This window comes from Aulonocara sp. 'chitande type north' Nkhata Bay, linkage group LG14 (assembly GCF_057382095.1).
Source record: "Aulonocara sp. 'chitande type north' Nkhata Bay isolate Kocher_YH1m ecotype deep benthic linkage group LG14, A_spYH_male_GT1.1, whole genome shotgun sequence".
NCBI lineage: Eukaryota > Metazoa > Chordata > Actinopteri > Cichliformes > Cichlidae > Aulonocara > Aulonocara sp. 'chitande type north' Nkhata Bay.
The window spans coordinates 8,679,526-8,692,429 of NC_141357.1; the positions used below are offsets into that span (position 1 = coordinate 8,679,526).

General features: G+C 35.7%; 1 long non-coding RNA gene across 3 annotated transcripts; it reads left to right on the forward strand.

Annotated features, from left to right (window-relative positions):
• Nucleotides 1-7,904: 7,904 nt before the first annotated feature.
• On the forward strand, nucleotides 7,905-10,315 carry LOC147314024 (uncharacterized). 3 transcript variants are annotated; one of them, XR_015124589.1, is made up of 5 exons: nucleotides 7,905-8,189; nucleotides 8,604-8,667; nucleotides 9,044-9,191; nucleotides 9,553-9,640; nucleotides 10,222-10,315. It is a non-coding gene; the product is annotated as an uncharacterized LOC147314024 (long non-coding RNA). The 3 variants fall into 3 exon arrangements; XR_015124590.1 differs by having other exon boundaries at nucleotides 8,632-8,667; XR_015124588.1 differs by having other exon boundaries at nucleotides 7,905-8,667.
• The last annotated feature ends 2,589 nt before the right edge of the window (nucleotides 10,316-12,904 follow it).

Consider the following 12,904-nt stretch of genomic DNA (forward strand, 5'->3'; position numbering starts at 1 on the left):
TCATTCTAACTTGTTAACCTCTGTTCACTATCAGAATATTTGTATCAAAAGTAATTTGGATGATCAGAAAAGTAGAAACAGCAATGGATAAGTGGCTAAAGTGAAGATATTCAATAAGTGCTGATTCACTTTCCCAACATGCTACATATTGGCACAAGGAGAGCTGGGATTACAGGATGGGTTGACTGCCTCTATCTCTAATGAAATCACCGGTCCATTTTTGGGCAGTGTGGTTAAAGTGCCATTCTCCCACACCAGGGAGGGTGGAAATACAGCCATTTCTGTGCTCACTTCATTAAAATTTCCATTTCTTGAACAGCAGGTGTCACAATGAGCCCTGCTCTCATGACCTGCAGAGGCGATGCATGTCTCTGGTAGCTTGAAAATGACTGAACACTGACCCATAGAGCTAAGTGTTTGAAGTGAAGGTTGCAATGAATGCATACAAATTGTTTTTATTCTTTTTTGTTGCTTCAGTCAAATATTTACAGCCATTGCAAATACAGAAAGTCAATATTGCTGTCAAGCTCGAGCCTGTATAAGAACCTTGGATTTGAAAAGATTATACGCTTTAGACAATTTCTCTGCCATTTCCAGCTGGGGCAAGGCAATTAACCCACTTCATATGTTTCATCTGAGGCCAAAAAAGACAAAATAAGTTAATCTGTCCCAAGGTGCAGGGACGTTGCTATTAGTCCCAAGCAATGAGAGGAAGTTGTAAAATCAAGCTCAAATGGTGCTTTATTGCCTTCCCTTTTCCAATTAGTGCCTGCCATCTTAAATCTTAACAGGCTCAGAAAGTATGGCCTGATTACCTATGCAAATGAGCAGGAAGCTATAATAAAGCTGTCAACAGAAATAAACGGGTTTAACATAGGAGAGCGTTGCAATCGTGAGCATTGCCGCTGGGCTAAACAAAGAACGACAACATTCCCAAGACACTTTAAGTTGCAACAAGACAAATTGATTAGTGTTTATAACTGTACCTTTGGGCGGAACTTTGGCCAAGATTTTAGTTTCTCCTCATGAATTTCCTCTTTGTATTTGAAAAAGAACTATGTAAATTGCTACTGTAGCCAAAAAGAAGAAACACAGTTGGAATATTTAATTAGCTTTTCACTTATAGTTTACTCACTTCTGACTTATCTAGGAACACTCTATAAATGGTAAGTGCAGACACGTCTTCCATGGAAACTATGAGTAACTGTGGCAATCTGCCCATGATCAAAACAATCACAAGGTTTTTGGTGTTCTTTATGTTTTATCCTAAAGCTCCTATGTGTCTTTTACACCCTGGAGTAGCAGCTAGTAGAAGACAAATAAGAAAATTGAGCATTTGTATGTTATTTATAATTATTAATTTGTTAATTTCATTTTGATCCGGCAACAAACTAAAGTGATTTCCTCGTCCTTTACTAGGCTTTCAGGCCTGAACACACTGAGTAACCTGTAATGTTTAATTATAAAGGTTTTCAAATTTAGCAGCTCTAAGAATTTAGCAGCTCGTCATATTAGAAATAAAGAACAGGACCAAGCCTACACCAATCAGTAAAAGAAAATACATTAACTTAAGTCAGCCTATTTCCTTTTTCCACTGTGTGCCTGTGATCATCATAATATCACATAATTAAATATTATATTATAATACTATATTATTATCCATTATATTATTATTTTTATACATTAAATTATATTACTGCAGCAACAGTGTTGCATTTTACTATTCCTGCTTTTCAGATTTCTGAAGGATCTCAATCCAATCCTCTGATAATGTCCGTCGGCAATGCTTAGTCGATCATTTCATATAGAAGAAGATTCAAATGATGCAACAAATGTGAGAATGCACAGAACCCGAAGCAGAAAGCCAGAGCTAATAGATAATGCTGTGTTAACCAATGTTCTGTTACCTTTTATCTCTGACTGAGGTTTTAGGTTTTCTGACGTGCCAGCTAATGCCTGCTATCTGTTCTGCTGACAATGGTGAATACTCATAGATTATAAGCCAACCTGTCAGTGATAACCTGCCATCACAGTGTCCTGTTCTGCATGTTGAAAAGAATGATCTTAAGGGTATGTAACTTTCCGTTTTCTCATTTCAGACTCATGCAGGATGTTCATTTTTAGCCTAGGAAGTGTGGTTAACTAAAGACTTAAACCTCAAACTGCTTTTGCAGAGCAGGCCAACATAAGAGATGTTCTCTAGCACAGCAGTTTTTCCACCATGGTATATTTGCGTGGGTGAATTTGAAACTCTATAAAGCAATTTGTACCGCTTTCACATTAAAAGAACTAAAAGTATGGTCCATTTATCTACCCTTTACACAATAAAAGCTTGAGGAGGTGGGCTTCCCAATCTCTATTCTCTATTAACATAAAACGGTTTGCTGTTGTGTAAATTACTTCCCCCAGTAAAGCTGAGCCAATCATGGGCATTCAGAAGATGACATGTTGTGAGAACACAAGGGAGAGGAATCATTTCATATTCCAAAAAAAAAAAATCAAATAACCCTCTCCAGTCCGCCAGGGGGCAAATCCTTTTACTTTGGTCTGAAAATTGAAGTTATTCGATTAACATGTTTGCTTTCATCGCAAACTCCATTTCTTTCAAGTTTGTGTACCCGTGTACTTGTGCATGTGCATACTGAGAAACTCTGCTTCATTAGATTTGCTGTCAGTGGGTGGTTCGTATTAGTGTATTTGCAGAGCACAACAGCACCCTTAAGGAAAGCATTGAGCTAAATAAATAAATTAAAATTACACATAGCTTATATACGCTACATGCCTGCAAGACCTTTATGGTTATGTGTCCATGAAGCTGAGCGACACACTGGGGGGGAAAAAACTACAAAAAAAAGACACCAGACAAGACTGAGGAAAGAACTCATTACTCAACTATATAATTGTTCTTCCTGCGTGTTACAAAGGGAGGCTTTAATTGCTTACCACGCCACTTATGTTAATTAGTTACAAAGCATAGCTTAATTGTAAACCTGGAAAATGTAAATGCCTGCATTTTAATGCGAATAGGCAATACACAACACTTACCCATCACCACCTGCTCAATTTGCATCATACTATTCCCAGAGACCGCAGATAAGCGCTATACTGGGAGATAAAGCTCTTTTCGAAGGAGTCGTGGGACTTCGACACAAGCTGTACGCCATTATGTGAAACAGCATGGTGCAAAAACAATGCACGCTTAGCTGGGTGGGTAAAAGCAAGACTAGGAAGATTTAAAGATGGGTGGGGGGGATAGATTGAAGAGGAGGAAAATTGGCAGATGAAGCAACAATAGTGTGAAAGAAGAAGAAAGTGATCTGTAGCTGCTAAGTTGAAGGGTGGGTGGTGGTGGGGTTACGACCGAGGGGTGAGAGAAACTGCAATGCACTGAGTCACAAGCAAGACAAGGCGAGAGAACGCGAGTGACGCTACCTGAGAGAAATGGAGCGACAGAGTGAGGAGGAGATGATGTGGGTAAGATGTGTAGGAGAGAAAGAACATGGTTAACCCAGTTAATGCACTTGATTGTCTTTCTCTTTCTCCTCTTCTTTAAGGGCCATCGATATGAAGAAGGAGAGCTTGTGTGTATTTGTGAGCATGTGTGCATGCTGGAGTTTCATTTCCATCTTTTTTTTTTTGTGTCACAGAGCATGGAATTGCGTGTTTTCACATTTATCTGTGTGAACAAGTTTGTGTCCACACAGGAAGGAATATATATGTAGATATAGATATATCAGTTTTATTGAAATTGTATTATTGACATAATACATGTCAGTTTTTCTGCATGAAAAAAGGTGCTGCTGTAGTAAACGCTAGAAATATGCCAGCACAACTCTTTGGGTCTAAAATTGTATGAGTATGAGTAAAAGATGAGCTTATTGCACTGTTTTAAAATTCACTAGCTGGGCCCACGTCCTCATTTTACGTTTGACAGCATTTTAGTAGGTAAAGGTTAATGCTTTGACATGAATTGAGCTGCGGTTTGGGGAAGGGACTGGCGATGGCTCCCGGGCCTGGCAGATCCCCGAGTATTAAATAGAAATGAAGAAGTTAAAGAAGTGAGAACAAGGAGGGAGAGAGGGTGGGGCACGTAAACGAGAATGAACAGCTTGCAGAACTGGGGGAACCTATATAGATGACAACTGGAAAGAGCGTGTTTGGAGGTATGGCCCTGCTCCTGAAATTCTGATACATAATCTCCAAAACAAAACAAATAATAAAGAAATAACAGGAAATTTCCTGTTATTTAAATGTGTATATATAGGCTTTATCAAAAAGATTTTGATTTCAAAGTGTTTTAATTCCACCGCCCTTCACCAGTAATGATTGAAATACTTACTGTTAGAAAGAGCGTATTCGTGAGTGTCATGTGTTTTCTGGTAGGTAGCATAACAGCAGCAGTGACGGCAGTGACTTAAGACTAGGGCTGGGCCATATTATACCGTTCACGGTAATACCGGTATAATGTTAGGCAACGATAGGAAAATGAAATATCGCGATAGAATATGAGTAAAACGCGCATGAGCAGGGCCTTTGTTTTCATACGCACATGGCCGATTGTTGAGTGAAACAGATGAACCAGAATTGGTTTGTAAAAATGGTGCAACTTCAGTGATGTGGAACTGGTTTGGTGTTTGTCCGTCAGATACACGACAAAGCACATTTTTTTGCAGAACATGCAAGCGGCCGTCGTATTTGTCGGACTAAGATGCTCTTAAATCTGGAAGTAATCTGGGTCCTAAACTCCGTATCTTCAGGTCAAACGAACACTGCAGCATCACTGAGAGTTAAAAACTGTCTAAATTCTTTCATCTTTAATAAAACGATCAGCATTGCTGCTTTACCAGGTGTAACTATGAAGTTTAACTTCCAGGCATCCATGAAAACAAAATTTATTACATTTAACGGAGTTAGAAATTAGCAGGAAGCTAGCGGAAGTTAGCTCGCTAGTTTCGCTAGTTACCTAAGCATGATATTGCATGTTCTGACTCAGAGATTTCTGAAAAAATTCAAACCTACAGCTCTGCTATCACTTCCAACATAAATTTTTTTTTTCAAACTTTATTGAAATTACAAAGTGAACAGCCAGTCATTCCAGTTCAGCCTGAACAGTAGACATACAAGGCAAATAAAGGTAACAATATACAGTACAATGAAATAAGAAGGATAAATAAATAAAGAAGAAAAAAAAGGGGGGGGGGGGGGGGAGGTGACAGACTTCATAATTTAGTACTTGAAAGTCATGACAGCTCATTTGTTAAACATTTCTGAATGAATTTCAATCAATGATAAACCTTTTTTATTGGAAGTTAATTTAAGAGAGTTTAAATAATATTCAATTTCAATCAAAAACAAATTAAATGATGGGGTTGAGTTTTGAAATTTACATTTATGTATGTGGAATTTCCCTAATAAGATATAAAGATTGACAATGGCACATATTTTTTTTTCTTTAGTTTCAAAATAAGTGATAATGTTCTTCCCTTCAATTTTGATTTCGTATGTTGTCTTGCACAGTATATAATTTTCAAGCTCTCTCCAAAATGTAGCACTATATGAACAGCCATAAAACAAATGAGTAACACTTTCAAGTTCAGTTTTACAAAAGGTACATTTTCTATCAATGTCACAGAATCTTGAAATGTACATGTTGGATGGATATATGTTATGTAATATTTTCAAATGTAATTCTCTAACTTTGTTTGTAATACAAAATCTAAAAGGAACAAGCCACGCTTTATCCCAGTTGATATTATCAAAAATAGCATTCCAAAAAAACTTCCCTCTTGGAGTTATTTTCTTCGCATTATACAAACATTCTCTAATATGTTTATTGGTGCATTTCTTGCTTAAGAAATCAATACCATTTATATAAAGAGTGTTAACGGATGCATGTGGTGTGTTCTGTTTTTTGTAGCTTTTCATCAACTCAGTCAGTCCGCTGGGAACGGACTTTATTACAGAGCTAAAATCTTTAAATTTGATAGGGAATGTTTTTTTCTGTAATAAAGTCATTGTAACTAAGTAGCTGGCCTTCAGAGTCAAATAAGTCTTTTAAATAGATTATATTTTTATCAATCCAATTCTGCAAATATAGTGATTTGTTCCTCTTAGTAATACATTCGTTATTCCAGATAATAGATCTATGTGGAGAAAAGTTATGTGAATAACATAATTTCCAAGCCAACAATGCCTGTTGATAAAATGCAGACATTTTAACTGGTAACTTTGATATACTGTAACTACAAGACAATAGGAACTGTAAACCTCCAACATTTCTAAAAATGTTATGTGGAATGAAATGCCATAATGATCCAGGAGATTTTAAGCATTCTTTTAGCCATTTCACCTTAAATGTATAGTTCAGGTCCATGAAGTCCAGAAGGCCAAAACAACCTTTATCTTTAGGTCCACAAAGCAATGACTTTTTTAGATGATGGTGCTTATTCTTCCATACAAAGTTAACAAATAAGTTATTAACATTTTTACATGTGGAATCATACACATTAAGGGAAAGGGCTGGATACACAAATCTGGAAACACCTTCAGCTTTAGTCAAAAGGATTCTACGAAAAATTGATAGGTCTCTTTGGAGCCATAAGTTCAGTATAGTTTTAGTTTTTTCCATCCTGGGAGAAAAGTTGAGTTGTTGACGCTCTGTGTCATTCTTACAGACATGAATACCAAGGTATCTAACACAGTTTTTGACAGGAATATTGTATAAGGATTTGACATTTGATTGGTACAAACAGAAAATTTCACATTTAGATTTATTTAGTTTTAAACCAGAGGCAATTGAGAAATCATTTATTAATGAAATAGCATTTTCAATCTGATCTTTGTTTTTTAAGAATAAAACGGTGTCATCTGCTAGTTGAGTCACTCTGATTTCTTTACCAAAAATAGATAAACCTTTAATGACTGGGCTATTTAAAATGTTTAATGAAAGTAGTTCAGCCACAATCAAAAAATTGAAATTGGGCAACCCTGGCGAACAGATCTCATGACAGGAAATCTTTTAGTAGTATTTGGATATAGTATAACACAACTGTCAATATTTTTATAAAACATTTCGATAGTTGACACAAAGTTTGGACCAAAACCAAAGGTTTTGAGTGCTTTAAATAAGAAATAATGTTCTACCGTATCGAAAGCTTTATAAAAATCAAGAAACACAATAAGGGAATCATCATCTATATTGTCAGAGTAGTCTAATAGGTCAAAAATAAGCCTTATGTTTGAACTGATATAAATCCGGTTTGCATTTCAGCTATGATCTCATCCAGATTTTTCTTTAATCTTTTGGCATAGACCAATGAGATAATCTTATAATCTATGTTCAAAAGCGTGATAGGTCTCCAATTTTCTATAACAAGAAGATCTTTATCAGGTTTAGGAATTAAAGTTATAATACCCTGTTTCATGCTTGTGGACATTTCTTTTCCATCAAGGCATTCCTTAAACAATTCTAATAAAGGATCAACAATGATATCCCATAACTGTAAATAAAATTCCACTGACAAACCATCATTACCTGGAGATTTGCCCTTTTTCATTGATCGAATTGCCTCTGAAATTTCTGATTTTGTTATGGGACGTTCACAATTAGTTTTAAAGTTTTCTGAGATAGTTGGTGCAAAGTTTTTAACTGACTCGATAAATCTATCACAATCATTGATATTACAATTTGATTTGTATATATCTTTGTAGAATGAACCAACATGTTTTGAGATATCTAAATAATTAGTGGTTATGTTATTATCAATCTTAAGAGCAGATATATTGTTTCTTCTTTGGTTTCGTTTCTCAAGAGCAAAAAAGTAACTAGAATTTCTTTCACCTAGTTCTAGCCATTTTGCTTTGGACCTTATAAAAGCCCCTTTAGCTATGTTAATATACACTGAAAAAAAGGGACTGGCCATCTCTTGGATTTATGTAAGCATCTTGCATGTATTTAACACAATTGCCTCATGTTTTAAAGATAAATGTAACTATATAGTGTAAAAACTACATGATATGCAGAAAGGGTGTATTAAATTGTTTATATCATGTTCAGGTGAAGTAAGTCAATAAGATAGCAACGTTAAATCTCGTGAAACCACGCGTGATTTCATCTCGCGGGCTTTGGATCGTGGTTTAAAAAATGCATCCATCTCAGTCAAGTCGAGCAGCCAACTCTACGTTTTTTGGTATGTCTTGATTTTTTGAATTAATATTTACCATATTTCAGCCAAATGTAGTTAAACGTCTAAAGTGCCGCCATGTAACATGCTAAAAAAGAGCCGTTAGCTTATTTGCTGTTTTATCTGTTATCAAAGAATTGGCGCTTTTTCATTTGAATTTGTCTTTGGCACAAGAGCCGTAATATCACATTAAACCTAATTACGAGGCACTCATAACATAATTTGGTTTTCTGTGTGAATAGATTTGTCAACTGACTCTTCAGTTACATTGTGTATTTACTGCACCGTGGTGTTAGTGAGATTTTGGACATTGAACAGCTTTAGCTAATATCATCAGCGGCATTATGCTAGCTTACATCCCTACCCCTCCTGCCCTCACCTGCTGTCCTTTTCTTTTTGTTTTTGTTGATGCACATTGAGAGACCACATCTATTCTGCATTTCACCAGGAGTCAGCTGATGGATTGTGGGTTCAAGGTGTTATGGTAAGAAAGTATATTCTATTTTCGCTTAAGGTTTCTGTAACTTAATTATAATAGGTTTTTTATAATTATTAGGTGCATGCATACTCAAATAGACCACCCTATTAATACAACTGAGAAATCCAAAATCTGCCATAGGTTTGACTTATACCTGTATGTATTGTCAGAAAGGTGATTACTGGACTCACATTAATGCACACTTGAACTAAAATGAGGTTGTAACTTGTGGGTTCTTGGGTTGCAAATCAGAAACAAACATCTTTGGATTTTTTTAATCCCATAAGATCTGGAAACACAGTTTTTATTCAACAAAACATTACTGATTATTAACCAAGCACAGTGCCTGCTGTTATTTCAAAATAATTTTATGTCATTTCAGATGAAATGCAGCATTCCAGTGCATCCCAACCATGCCTTTACAGGTTTCTGACGGAGCTGAGTTTCTCTCTGACAGTCTGCTGAAAGTGTTTGCAAAGTGATCGGGGGAACAGGGCACAAAGCTAAAGGATGTAGCTGCCATGATGACAGTAAGAACTTTAAAATTCTTTAACTACAAAGTGTATATGTATTGCATTAGGTCAGTAAAAGATTTTTATGCTGCATCCATTGAAACAGTCAACTATTACCTGTGAGTACTGATTCCACCGAAAGGATGCCATAATTTTCGTCATGCATTTACTGGCCCACTGAGAAAAATTGATCTTTTTAAAAAAATAAATGTTCTGGAAACTATATATCCATAAAGTTGATGTCAAACAGGAACTTTTGATATTGCTTTGTAGATGCTGGTGTTGCATGTTGACTGGTTTAAGTTTTGGTCTGGGATCATTTTCTTCTGTGCTACTGAAAAGTTCACAAATCTCTGTTTTCTTTGTTATAATACTTTAGGATGACATTAATGCTCAAAGGGAGTCTCATCAAAGTGCTCCGCATCTGTGTGAAAGACAATTGCAACATCTTGGTGCAGGAGTTCATGGTGAGTGTTTTATGAGTAGATTGTGGCTTTGCAACATTTTAAAATGCATTTAGTTATCCACTTGATCCTCATTGGACCAGTTAGGACCAGTAGTCCTCTTTAATAATTTGAAGTTCACATGAGGCCTGGTAGTGAACTCAGCCGCCGGCCCTTGAGGCCCCACCCCTGTATTAGGGGTCACATCAGTGTGAAAAAACTTTAAATTTGTCATTCTAGTGAACAAAGGAAAATCCCACCAATATTTACATTAGCTTTTGTTTGAAAAAAAAAAAGACCAACAGCTAACCAAATTGTGGGGCTGAAAGTCTAAATTCTAACATCTTCTGAGTGACAAAACCTGGATTTCTGATGGGCCGGTGTCTTTCTAAGAAAAACTAATGTAAAGCATTTGAAATTATGTTTTTCACCCTCTCTTAGAAACTCTGTTAGACCATGAATGGCAGCATGGCAGGCCACTCTTTGGCTATAGCTATTTACTATGTTGCTTGCATTGGTTTAAATTACTCTAACATTAGAACTGGTAGATTCAAAAGAGATGAGTTTAAAAAGGAATCTTAAAGAAATGTTTTGTGTTTAACCAGGACTTGACTGAGGCCACTGCACAGATTGAGAAAACCACAATGAACATCTGTCTCCAGAGGATGCACCAGGCAATGGCTTTTCTGACGTTGGCATCATCATCGAGGGTATAGTAGTTCTTCAAGATCTGGATAACGTGACCTTTGCAGTAGCCATGCTGTTTGGACCTTTTTTGTTCCTTCAATATGAGTTACCCATCACAACTCTGCTACACTTTTGAGGTGATTCAAAGGGTGGTAATTGAGTTGGAAGCAACTCAGCTCTCAAGAAAAGCTCACAACTAAGACAAAACTGCTCCTGCAACGAAGCTCACTGTTATGCATGTGAGGTGACCAGCTCTAGGTGAGAAGACATTTAAATCTCACACTTGTTCTGCTGCATTTTTGAAGCTCAATTCCAGGAACAGATCGCAGGGTTCATTTTTATATACACTGCAACTGCCATGAGGACGAGCCGTTTTTTTGTTGTTGTTGTTGTTTGTTTTTCCTTTTGCTCTGTACAAGTTCTCTGTCTGTTTGGCAGCATTTTTAAATTTCTCTTTGTATTTTTTCTTTCTTTTACTAGTGAAGAGATGTAGCATGAACAGTTATGCAGTCTAAATATCCCATATGGGCCGTGTGAAATGGTATTTTCAGTTTCATTCAGTTGAAGTAAGGAACGTTGAATATTTCTAAGCTTGCTGTTTTGAACCAAGATGTCACAGTATGATCAGTGCCGTAATTTTTGACAGTCACTCACTGTATCAATGTTATTTTTGCATCTCTTGAATAAAGGTTTTGACCTGCAAGTGCTAATTTCTTTAGTTATTGGGGTAAAATGGGTAATGTTAATAGGAAGGTGTTTGCCAATTCAGTAACCTAATTTAATGTTAGTGGAAACTAACATTACCTCAAATTGTTTAGTTATAATTGTTGTTTAACTGAATCTTGACGTCAGAGGCCTTAAATAGAATGTTTTGTATTGTTCTTTCCCAACATTTTTCAAAAGAAAGAGTCTAATTTCTTTGCTGTGATTGATTCCAGAGAACACGGAAGAACTGACATTATTTAACTGTTGGTTTATATAGATTCAGTAGTGGAGTAATGTCAGTTTAATTCTTTACCTACTGTCAATGCAGTGAAATTAGACATTTTGTTTTGAAAGGTTACTGGTGGATGCCAGCAACCATCTTGGAAGAGAACAATATAATCTGTTATAAGGCCTCCATTTGAAAATTGTGTATTTGATACTAGAATATAATAGCAAAATGTAATTTGAAGATAACATGTAGTATTTAAGTGACCAAGTAGTATTGGGTAAAAGTTATTGAATGGTGTTGGGATAAAGTGAGAAAATTGTGAAGGATTAAAATATTTCAAGAGCTCAAATTACTTCATCAAAACATGTTTAAGTCACATTTTATCAACACAAATTGCACAGGTTTATTGAACATGAATAAATTGTGTTAATTTAACTCAATTGTTTAAGTTGCTGCCAAAGCAAAACATCTGTGTGCAACAAATGTCCACCATTGAATTAAGTAAATCCAACAACATATTTTTTTCAGTGTATGCATTATCTATTTCTTCCTTTAGTCTTTTCAATTTAATTTCTTCATCATCTGATAGAGCATCTTTCTTCATTAATATGTTTAATTCATTCATAATACTGATTTCTTTAGTGTCATTTCTTTTTTTAATTTCTTTGCTTCGCCTTATTGCCGCTTCCCTTACCTTGAATTTGAAAAATTCCCATTTTAGTGTGTGATTCATATTGGTATCCCCGAATATCTGTTCTGCCGTTTTTTCCACTATACTACAAAATGTATCATCATTCAATAAATTATTATTTAGCTTCCAAAAACCACATAGTTTACTTTGACTTTGTTTATTGCCAACTAAGTGAATTGTGATGAATTTGTGATCAGTTAATGGAGCAAAATCATGAGAAGATTCTGAAACAAAATGTAAACACGAAGAAGATATTAACCACAAATCAATTCTGGATTGTAGAGATCTATTTGCATTGCTCCAGGTAAACTCTTTTGTATCAGAGTTGAAGAATCTCCATACATCTATAACTGCAAGTTGTTCACAGAAAAATGCAGTGCTTTTAAATTTTGAGTGTTGAGATGTTCTTATTGGTACTCTATCTATAAGATCGTCTGGAGCATCATTATAATCTCCTCCAAGAATCATGTGGGCTCCCTTATATTTTGATTTTAAAAAATCAAGTTTCTCAGATAATTGTATGCACATAGATTTGGCCTGAGTTGTGTTATTATGACTGTATAAATTACAGACTATAAAGAAGGTGTTGTCCAATTTGAAAACCAGAATAATCCATCTGCCTTCATCTGAAGACAATGATTCAATAATATTGCCTTTAAAGTTGTTAAGGAGAATGGCTACGCCTGCCGAATGTTGAGAGGCGTGGCAAAAATAACACTGATCACCCCACTGTGCTTTCCAGAATTTTACATCATTATCACTCGAATGAGTTTCTTGTAGAAAAATCAAATCAGCATTTTTCCGTCTACAGAAAATGAAAATTAACTTTCTTTTGGTACTGTCACGAATACCTCTAACATTAAGGGATAGTATTTTTAAGGAACTGAAATATAAGTCTGTCATAAGAGAAGAAGGGAATGAATAAAGTGAACTGGATGTCTGTAAAATTAACTAGAAATTTATAAGGTGCTAAGGT